Source organism: Aegilops tauschii, chromosome 6, assembly GCF_002575655.3.
Source record: "Aegilops tauschii subsp. strangulata cultivar AL8/78 chromosome 6, Aet v6.0, whole genome shotgun sequence".
Lineage (NCBI taxonomy): Eukaryota > Viridiplantae > Streptophyta > Magnoliopsida > Poales > Poaceae > Aegilops > Aegilops tauschii.
The window spans coordinates 273,062,693-273,075,002 of record NC_053040.3 but is presented as its reverse complement, the minus strand read 5'-3'; positions in this window follow the sequence as shown (position 1 = coordinate 273,075,002).

The window sequence follows — 12,310 nt, the reverse complement described above, 5'->3', positions numbered from 1 at the left end:
GAGTTGTGTGCACGGGCACACTCCCGCTCGACGTGTATGTACGGATGGATTCGACATTGGAAGGCGATTTCTCAGTTGCCCCTTAGAGGTTAGTGATAATTAAGTTCATCATTTTACTTCAGTTAATGCCACCGCTCATCCAGAATACTATTTAATATTGGCAGGGATATGAGGCTTGTGCCTTTGTTAACTGGCTGGATGAAGAATGGCATGGCAGGGCTCGGAGTGTTATCACCAAGCTTGCAGAAGATAACGTAAAGCTGAAGAAGAAACTAGCTAATCTGGAATGTACAATCAGTACGATGAAGCAAGAAAGAATCAATCACAGGCAACAGATGAAAGCAACAGACAAGAAGGAACTAGCATGTGTAGTTGCGGTTGTCGCATTAGCCATGTTCTATGCGCTGTTTGCAATGATGATTAGGGGTTTTGTTTGACAGTATTGCTAAAGCACATCTAGATGTGCTCTAAGTAATGCACATCTAGGTCCTATGTATGCCATTGATGTTACACGAAGATTCGTGAAGATATTTTTCTTTTTCTTTTTTCTTTTCCTTTCTAGTTTGATTATTACTGGCTTTATCAATAAGAAGAGCTCAATGTATTGCTTGCCAACTGTCCTACTCCGTTCGTACCGGTACCGGTGCATAATCCCAAAACACGTTCCTTGTTTTTGTCCTGAAAAAGGAAACCAGCCAAATAGCCAATAGGAGTCCTGCGCAACCCCGGGAATTTGGAGCGACTGGGTGCAAATAATTACGGTTGATTATATCAGCTGTTAGATAATACGTCAACCCCCGCTTCAATCCCCGCTTCAATTGGCAGTTCCTCTTCTCTGCATACCCCGCTTAAGTGTCCACCATCTTCATCGTCCCCTACAGGCCACGCTACACACTGGCACACACTCTGCAGCCATGTCGAGCGATAGCGAGGACGACAGTTCGGCCAGCAGTCTGGCGCCCAATGATAGGTCAACATCGGAATCATCCCGCTCGTCTTCCATGAGTCCGGTGTCAAGCCCAGACCTCGATTATATCTAGTTCATGGAAGGGACACTGCCTTTGGAGTCGTCAGGCGACAACTAGACATACGAGGAGCCGTCGGAGGATGAAGAAGAGGACGACGATGATGAGGAGGAGGAATGTTCGAACAAGGAGGAGGAGGACGACGACAGCAACGCCGATGAAAACTGCGGCGGCGATGAAAAGCCAATGGTCAGCGGCAAGAAGCGTCCTCGCCAAGGCGATGTCACGGGGCCATCCAACAAGAACAACAAGAAGAAGGACTAAATTAAGAAGACTGTTTATATCTCTGTTTATCCTGTCCATCTCATCGCAGACGGTTAGTAATATGTATTCGACAGAGATCTTCTACATTATCGCCAACAGGTTGGTTTGTTGAACTGTGTGCCCTGACGAGCACACAATTCACAAAAAAAGACCGTATGGGCTGTCTATAATGATCGCACGCAATTCTGATTACCGACCCATTTGCCGGGTATCACACACATCTTGTTATGTCGAATCGTTTGTGTTCACCTCACTCATCGCAAACGGTTCATCGGAGTGAACTGCATGCCATATATCGCACACACCTTGATATGGCTGCCTGTTTCTGTTGTTCGGTCTCATCGCAAACAGTTCGTACAGATCAACCGTATGCCCCTCATCTCACACACAACTAAAATCTGAACCGTGTTTGATCTATCATTCATCGCAAACGTTTTGCATCATTTCTAACGGTTTTCATACAACACCATTTGCGATTATTGCATCAGACACAGTTTCTCGAAGGGTCTCTGATCATAGTGTCGCGTTAGCAGCATCTTGCAGTAGTGCCTCCTCCTTCGCCAACACGATCTTAGCAAAGTCTCTTTTTTTAATCTGAGCTCATTCTCCACCTTCAACTTTTTATCCGACATCTTGAAATATGCTTCAGCGTTGACAAGACTTTCTCTAAGCCTAGCTGTGTTCACTTCCTCATACATGCTCCAAAGCTTCGTTAGGCACATCTTCAAAGACTATGGCCACTCTTAATCAACCCACTCCAAGTAAGAACACTTCCGTTCATCCTATAATATTTAAAACTAGATCAGTAACAATTGTAGGGGAAATGGGTTTATAGCAACATAGAAAATCACCAATGCTTATTTTGAAAAACTGAAGAAACATGTTAATTATGACATATCTTCTCAAAAAGATCAATGTGCAAATGAAATAATTTGTACTGAGACAACAACCAAATTCTGGAACATCAGAAGCTATAATTAACTACAACAACGCTACAAGTTCTTACTCAGGTACAATAAATAACAAATTGAACATTTTATGAGGACTTAGTAAATTGATAAACCAGGACGCTACAAGTTCTTACTCATGTATAATTAACTATAATGTACGTGCTTAGTAAATTGTTTAGGGCGGTGTGGGACTTATAATGCCTCCCAAGTGCCAACTTAGTGAATTGATAAACCAGGAATTTTGTGTTTTTTACTTCACTTGATTTTGCACAATTCAGTTATGTGTCCACTGAATGGATTTGACATGACATTTCCTGCAGGCAATGAGGGAAGTAGATGGGCATGGCTGATCTGTTCGTCATGCAGTTATGTGCTATCTTATTCCTTGATACTGAGTGTGAGCCCATGCATGTGCAAGCTATATGTACTCTTAAGCTATTAGTGTTCTCTAACTTATTTCCTACTATTCCTGTATGGTACCACTTTTTCCCTAGCAAGGATATGTGAGCCTATTAACCTTATGTTGTCTGTCAATGTCAGATTTAGAACCCAGCAAAGAAATATGGCAGAAATTTGCATATTAACCTTTCTTGTGCAGGTTTGAGATATAAATGTCACACAGATGCTTCTTTGCCATGAGTGTGTAAACTTAATTAGGCAACATGGTCTTCGGCACAAGAAATACCCATGGACGTGAGTGCGGGCTGCCACTCCGGCCTCCACTCCTCTGCTTGACCACCGCTGCCACCACGTTGAGGCCCTCGCCACCAAGCGGCATGCTTTCCCGTGAGCTAGCTTCTTCAACACATGTTTCTCTGAATTTCTACAAGCTAAATTAGTACATGCTTCTCTGAACGTTAGCCTGTATTGGATTCTTGTATGTTATGATTTGCCCAATCCGCTCTTCATACACCCATGGATAGGGACAAAGGGCAGGTACACAAATAGCCAAGAACACAAGGAGACGTGCAGGTCTGCGTTTCTGAGTTATATCTCTTTTAGCACCAGCGATTAAATGGTATGTAGCTGGTCAGGCGTGCTTGCCTAAAATGTACTTTAGTAGTTGCTAGATCCATGCTAGCTTCTATGTTGTTCTTGCAGCCTCAGCTAGCTAATTTTATTTAAAGCAAATGTTGTTCTATCCTTCCAATTACTGTTATTCAGTTCTTCTTTTCTTTTTTCTGTTGTCATTCACAGTACAAATGTTATGAGAATTTCATGAATTTTGTCATATCTTTCTCCCAGTTACCTTAATTTTGTAAATTGTGGTCTAATTCAATTTTGAGTTTGTTTTCAGAAAAGCCTACTTTAAAGCTGTGTAAATCCATTATTTCCTTTGAGTTTGCCGTGGAGGTGAGTTGGGAACCTTTTTTATACTTGGTGGATGCACTGATGTAGTGACGGAGACTTGCCTGAATGTTGTTTTCCTCCACGCGAAGTGCTTACAATTCTCAAAGGCGTCAACAAGTCCAGGAGGAGATTGACAAGGTGCAGGCAAGATCTCAAGTTCATTGTTGTCTTTTTCTGTTTGAACATTTTCTTATTTGGAGTTGCAGCCAATTTATGGTGTGTCAACCGACTTGGCTAAGGATGTATTGTAGTTGGTTTGGTTGCATCAACCAACAAGTTTTATTATGTATTGCAGTTGCTTTGGTACCATCAGCCGATTGGCCAGTTGGAAAACCAGCGGGGAAAACATGTACTGTGAGCTCCCCTCGCATTCAGAGTTTAGAGCTTGATGAACAATGTTGTGTGAGCTTGTTGATGATCTGCTATTTTTCACAAAATTGGGACATGTCGGATGGTCGATGTGAGGTTCTCTAAGTAAAAAAAAAATCCTCATTTGTCCATTCTAATAGTCTGATGGAATTTTGTTGATAAGAACCTACAGTTTCTTGGGTAAGTTTGGGTTAGGAGTTCCGTATATATGCGCCAAGAAAGTATATAGGGAAATCATGACATGTTTTTTTTGCAGTGCCAACACTGAAATGTAAAGTGTGTCATGCATGACTTTTATATGTGTTTTAGGAATTGGAGGATAGCTCTATAAACAAAATTCCTTATTCTGCACTTCTCTGCTTTGCTTGGCAGGAATTCTTGTTGTAAAGAGCGAAGGCATGGTTTGGTTTGCATGACATTATCTTCAATTGGCTGGAGATGTATAAATGTTGATACTTGATTTTCTCACCTGGCATTTTATCACTTCTGTGAAAGACACTCCATTTTCTCATAGTAATAGTTCGTTATTATTGTTGATACATAAATGGATCTTTATTGAATGGTACTTGTACGTGTGTATGGAGAATGGTGATTAACCTTTTAAATAACCTATTATCCAACAAGGTGATTCTAATTTCTGATTAGATTATACTATAACAATATGATTAGCAAAATTTCAAACGGTTGTATATTTGACACATAGTGCAATGGGCCGAAGCCCGCCTGTATATTTTGTTCAAATACTGAAATTCATTTACAGGGGATTATAATCATTTGGGCGCTATGCATTGAGAAAGTGTGCATTTAGATAAGAGACTATATAATTAACGCAAAGATGTGCGATGTTTTTTTCAACAAGAATGTTGATCATGAAGAATGATAATCAAATTATTTGTATGAGTCAAGAAATGCACTTTGTATGAATTTTCAAAAAATTCAAGAAATTTATGTATATTTCGTAAGAGTTTTTCATGTTTGATATGTGCGTTGCACGTGCACGCTTACTAGTGTACAATAAATAACAAATTGAACATTTTATGAGGAAGGTAAATATAACTGCAACAGCATAGCGATAGTGTCTGGGTGACAGCAAATTGATACTAACAGGTGTGTACATGCACAAATTTAGTAACATAGAACTAATAGCACTAAGGCCGTCCACTATGTATGCCAAAACTGGTGTAAAGACAACTGTTGCTGCATCTCACACTGGTGCCCTGAACTGGCGAGCCGATGTAGCGGGAAAAAATCAGGGACCCAGACTCCGGAGCACGTAGTTGCTCCGATGCCCGGTTCCTTCGTGCCATAAAGATTTAGTATTTTAATGCTTGACTACTCGTATGTGTGGACCAAAGTTGGCTGCACAAACTGTTGAAGTGGTGCCAAATAAGGCACCGCTGATGAGATGGCAACAATTGAAGATACTAGGTACAAACTATGACATTGTCTTAGGATGCGTTTGGTTGAAGGTGTGGTATGAATGGGGTGGAACTGTGACAGTGTCTGAATTGCATCTAACAAATGATTTGTAACAACGGAAGAGGGTTTAACCTTCTCTGCACATGCCAGAAACTTCCTCCCAGTGTCCACAGAATCAAACGCAAGTAGCTTCATGCTTGGAGATTGATGGTGACAATGAGCAGATAGATCTTCAGCCACCCCGCTCCATTCGTTGCCACTGATGGTCTTAGGGAGCTACAAGAGGAAGAAACGACTCAAATTGACCTCCGGGTAAAAATCCTTCATTCCAAGTCATAGCCCGAGAGAGAGAAGAGAGGCATACCCGGGTGGTGAAGGAGTAGTCGCCGGAGGAGGAACCACTGGAGATGTCTTTGAAGAAGACCATGGCGACCCCGGCGGTAGGATGCGAGACGGCGAGAGCGAGGAAGCGACTATAGCTTAGCAAGGAAGGAAGGAGGAAACAGGGGAAATGTGACTTGTGGTTGGGGAGAAAAGGGGGTGGGGAAGGGGGGCGGGGGTAGTTATTTTGGCGGTAGGCCAAAATTTTGGAAATGTGGAGGGGAACTTTGCGCGCGGTGCCGCCAGACCATTCACTTTGAACGATTTTGTGCATCGCAAACGATTCTTCTGCTTTACGCACATGGGATGAGTTTGATAATTCAAATTTTGGTCTCAAGGCATGGGCACATTCACTTTGAACACGTGCGGTGCCGCCGGAGCATTCACTTTGAACGATTGTGTGCATCGCAAACGATTCTTCTGCTTCACGCGCATGGGGTGACTTTGATAATTCAAATTTTGGTGGAAATTTCCCCGGGTACGTCATTGCATAATTTAACATCGCTTGCTAATTTGGGCACACAAAAGAGCGTATAGCAGACAGACCACACTTACTGAATCGAGCAATTTTAATAATTACACAGAGCCAGTTGACCTAAACATTGCTCTAACAAAAGACCAGCATTAAAAACAAAGCCTAAGTATGCATAAATAAAAATCCGCCGCCGCGCCGGCCTATGCATCGCCGGTGTGACATGAGACGTCGATGACTTGTCCTGGCGACATGCTGTCGTTGGTGAACTCCGCGTCCCCCCTACTGAAGTCGACCGCGTCCTCGTCCTCATCCTCGGCGCCACCCTCAAGGTTGTAGTACTCGTAGTAGTGGCTGCGCCAACGGATGGTGTTTTAAATGAACGAGAAATTTTGTAGTACTAATACAACTGTCATGTCAAATTTTGGAAAATTTCAGGGGTCATTTGACCTTCTAAGACATTTAAGTGATTTTCTAGCAATTTAATGACCGTAATTGAAATTTGAAGTACATGTACATGCAACAACTAACCACAATGGTTTGAAAACTCATATGTCGTGTACTTGTGTGCGATTTAATTCCATGTGCAGTAAATTGGAAGCAATTTTCAAACATATTGGTCTAACGGCTATGACACAATTAAGCATGGAGTGACATGGCATTTTAATTCTGAAAAATTAAAAAAAAATTCAGAAACACATGAAACCTTGGTTGGTGTAATGTCATGCCACCAAGATGATGTGGTAAAAAAATTGGCATGTTTGACCAAAGTTTGGACGCACACACCCCTCACAAACCGGAGCAACTCACTAGAAGGCTTGTGGTTCCGAGAGGGAACAATGCATGTTTGATGACGAATGGGAGAGAGCTTCGTCTTACGGCCTTCAAATTTGTTTTCTACGTCTAACGTGCACTACTACAACTGTAATGTGAAATTTTTGAAAATTCTAGGGGTCATTTGACCTTTGAAAGACATTTAAGTGATTTTCTAGCCATTTAATGACCATAATTCAAATTTGAACTACATCTACATGCAACGCGTAACCGAAATGGTTTGAAAAATCATATTTGTGTACTTTTGTGCGAGTTAATTCCATGTGCAGTAAACTAGAAGGAATTTCAAACATATTTGTATCACAACATGGACACATATGCATGAATACGTATGCATGGAGTGGTATGGCGCTTTAATTCCCAAAAAAAATCAGAAACACATGAAACCTTGGTTGATCTAATGTCATGCCACCAAGATGATGTGGTAAAGAAATTGGCATGTTTGACGAAAGTTTGGACACACAGCCCTCACAAACCGGAGCAACTCGCGAGAAGGTTCGTTGTTCCGAGAGGGAACAATGCATATTTGATGACGAACGGGAGATAGCTTCCTCTCACAGCCTTCAAATCTTTTCTACGTCTAACGTGCACTACTACAACTGTAATGTGAAATTTTGTAAAATTCTAGGGGTCATTTGACCTTTTAAAGACATTTAAGTGATTTTCTAACCATTTAATGACCGTAATTCAAATTTGAACTACATCTACATGCAACGCCTAACCAAAACGGTATGAAAAATCATATCTGTGTACTTGTGTGCGAGTTAATTCCATGTGCAGTAAATTAGAAGAATTTTCAAACATATTGGTCTCACGACATGGACACATCACTACTGCAGGATGGTCCAAACGCGACAGTACGATCAGAGACCCTTCGACGAAACTATGTGCGATGCTGATACGTCTCCATCGTATCTACTTTTCCAAACACTTTTGCCCTTGTTTTGGACTCTAACTTGCATGATTTGAATGTAACTAACCCGGACTGACGCTGTTTTCAGCAGAATGGTGTTATTTTTGTGCAGAAATAGAAGTTCTCGGAATGACCTGAAACTTCACGGAGAATATTTTTGGAATTAATAAAAAATACTGGCGAAAGAATCAAGGCCAGGGGGCCCACACCCTGTCCATGGGGGGGCGCCTACCCCCCTGGGCGCGCCCCCTGCCTCGTGGACCCCCTGGTGCTCCACCGACCTCAACTCCAACTCTATATATTCATGTTCGGGGAGAAAAAAATTCAGAGAGAAGGATTCATCGCGTTTTACAATACGGAGCCGCCGCCAAGCCCTAATCTCTCTCGGGAGTGCTGATCTGGAGTCCGTTCGGGGCTCCGGAGAGGGGAATCCATCGCCATCGTCATCATCAACCTTCCTCCATCACCAATTTCATGATGCTCACCGCCGTGCGTGAGTAATTCCATCGTAGGCTTGCTGGACGGTGATGGTTTGGATGAGATTTACCATGTAATCGAGTTAGTTTTGTTAGGGTTTGATCCCTAGTATCCACTATGTTCGGAGATTGATGTTGCTATGACTTTGCTATGCTTAATGCTTGTCACTAGGGCCCGAGTGCCATGATTTCAGATCTGAACCTATTATTGTTTCATGAATATATGTGAGTTCTTGATCCTATCTTGCAAGTCTATAGTCACCTATTATGTTAATTCTGATATGTCGCATGTTATTGATGATGCCACTTCTGCTATGCATGATACTTATGATGAAACTACTTCTATGCTTGATACTACTGTGCCATTAGGTGAATTTCTTGATGAACAACTTGCTAGGGCTAGAGAGAATGAAATTATTGAAACTGATAATATTGATGAAAGTGATGATGAAGATTCTCCCCCTAGATATGAATTATCTGTTGTTCCTAAGGGTTATGTTATGGATGAAGAAACTGCTAGAGACTTTCTTGCTTGCAATGATGGAAATGATCTTAAGAAATTATTAGCTAAGAGAAAAATCTTTGAATGCTAGAATGAAATATGACCCTGCTTTTGCTATTTCACCTATCTGTGTTACTGATAAGGATTATGATTTCTCTGTTGATACTGAGATAATTACTTTGGTTGAATCTAATCCTTTCTATGGCTATGAATCTGAAACTGTTGTGGCACATCTTACTAAATTAAATGATATAGCCACCCTGTTCACTAATGATGAGAAAACTCGCTACTACTATATCCTTATATTATTTCCATTTTCATTAAAGGGTGATGCTAAAATATGGTTTAATTCTCTTGATCCTGGTTGTGTGCGTAGTCCCCAGGATATGATTTATTACTTCTCTGCTAAATATTTCCCCGCTCATAAGAAACAAGCTGCTTTGAGGGAAATATATAATTTTGTACAAATTGAAGAAGAGAGTCTCTCACAAGCTTGGGGGAGGCTTCTCCAATTACTTAATGCCTTGCCTGATCATCCTCTCAAGAAAAATGAAATACTTGATATCTTTTATAATGGACTAACCGATGCTTCCAGAGACCACCTGGATAGTTATGCTGGTTGTGTTTTCAGGGAAAGAACAGTTGATCAAGCTGAATTGCTATTGAATAATATGTTGACTAATGAAAATAATTGGACACTTCCTGAACCAACTCCTAAGCCAACCCCGTAGAAAAGGGGTATTCTATTCTCAGTCCTGAAGATATGCAAGAGGCAAAGAAATCTATGAAAGAAAAGGGTATTAAAGCTGAAGATGTTAAGAATTTACCTCCTATTGCATGGTCTTAATTTGCCGCCTATTGAAGAAATACATGGTCTTGATAACCCGACACAGGTAGTAAAGGTAAATTCTCTCTATAGATTTGATGAAGGTGATATTCCTCGTTATAAGTCTGCTAGCTAATGCTTAGATGAGTTTGATAATTTTATTGTCAAACAAGAAAACTTCAATGCTTATGTTGGTAGACAATTGAAACGCAATGCTTATATGATTGAACACTTGAGTGATTATATGTCTAGAGTTAAGGGTGAACTTAAACTCATTAGTAGACATGCTTCTATGGTTACCACTCAAGTAGAACAAGTGCTTAAAGCTGAGAATGATTTTCTCAATGAATTAAATAATAAGAAAAATGATATTGCTGTTAGAGTTATGACTAGAGGGGGTAAAATGACTTAGGAACCTTTGTATCCTGAGGGTCACCCTAAGAGAATTGAGCAGGATTCTCAGAGAACTAATGTCGATGCACCTAGTCCTTCTAAAAGGAAGAAAAAGAAAAATGATAGGACTTTGCATGCTTCTAGTGAACTTGTTGTAGACACACATGAGAACCCCAATGATATTTCTATCTCTGATGCTGAAACACAATCTGGTGTTGAACATGAACCTAGTGATAATGTTAATGATAATGTTCATGTTGATGCTCAACCTAGCAATGATAATGATGTAGAGATTGAACATGTTGTTGATCTTGATAACCCACAATCAAAGAATCAACGTTATGATAAGAGAGACTTTGTTGCTAGGAAGCACGGTAAAGAAAGAGAACCATGGGTTCAGAAACCCATGCCCTTTCCTCCCAAACCATCCAAGAAAAAGGATGATGAGGATTTTGAGCACTTTCCTGAAATGATTAGACCTATCTTTTTGCGTATGCGTTTTACTGATTGCTTAAAATGAATCCTTATGCTAAGTACATGAAAGATATTGTCACAAATAAGAGAAAGATACCGGAAGCTGAAATTTCCACCATGCTTTCTAATTATACTTTTAAGGGTGGAATACCAAAGAAACTTGGAGATCCAGGAGTACCAACTATACCATGCTCCATTAAAAGAAACTATGTTAGAACTGCTTTATGTGATCTTGGAGCCGGTGTTATTGTTATGCTTCTCTCTTTATATCGTAGACTTGATTTGAATAAGTTGACACCTACTAAAATATCTTTTCAAATGGCTGATAAATCAACCTCTATACCTGTCGGTATTTGTGAGGATGTGCCTGTTGTAGTTGCAAACGTTACTATTTTAATGGACTTTGTTATTCTTGATATTCCCGAGGACGATAGTATGTCGATTATCCTTGGTAGACCCGTTTTGAATACTGCAGGGGCTGTTATTGATTGCAACAAAGGCAATGTCACTTTTCATGTTAATGGAAATGAGCATACTGTACACTTTCCTAGGAAACAACCTCAAGTCCATAGTATCAATTCTATTGGAAAAATTCCATCGATTATTATAGGAGGTTTTGAATTTCCTCTTCATACTGCCAAGAAGAAATATGATATTCTTATTGTTGGGGATGTGCATATCCCCGTTGAGGTAATATAGTGTTATTAAAAAATTCTCCGGTTTCATGCGATTCGGAATGAGTTTGTTAAAAAGACTTGATCAACCTTGTTAGTGGATTCCTTTTGATGAGCATGAGATGGATGAAGTTAGAAAGCACAACCTTATGTACCCTCCTTTTACTTTCTGTTATTTAGATTAAATAAAGCAAAAATAGTATTTTTTCTGTCTGTTTTCTGAATTATCCGTGTAATAAAAAAATACCCCGAAAATAAAAGTTCTCCAAATGCCCTGAAAATGAAATATAATTTTTATAGAATATTTGAGAATATTTGGCACTGAGAACACATCAGGGGGAGCAAGCACCTAGCCACGAGGGTCCAAGGCGCACCCACCCCCTGGGCGCGCCCCCTGCCTCACGGGCCCCTGGTGGTCCCCTCCACTTATTCCAGCCACCACACACTCCTTCTTCCTCCCAAAAAAAATCACCAACCAGCTCAAGCACGAGTTCTTGCTCATCTTGCTGTGATTTTCGATCCCCTTGCTCAAAGCTCCACTCACAAAACTGCTTTGGGGGATTGTTCTTTGGTATGTGACTCCTCCAATGGTCCAATTAGTTTTTGTTCTAGTGCTTTATTCATTGCAAATTTTTGCTGCCTAGGTGACCCTGTTCTTGAGCTTGCATGTCAAATTTATATGGTCCCAAGTAGTTCTAATGCATGATATAGTCTCTAGGCACTTGTGGGAGTAGTTGCTATCAATTTTGTTGAGTTGGGTTCACTTTTATTTTAAGTTACTAAAAATCTCAGAAATTTTCAGAAAATGATGAAGAGATTTTTGAGGGGCTCTTCGAGCCGAAGCTCGAAGGATAAGCAAAGTGAAGAGGATAAGAGGCCCAAATATAATATCCCTCGCATCGCGGAGGTTCGGCCGTGTGAATGGCCTTGTGATGAGTTCTTGACAGCAGCCGGGATTCATGATGATTTTTATTCTTTGGCTGAAAAT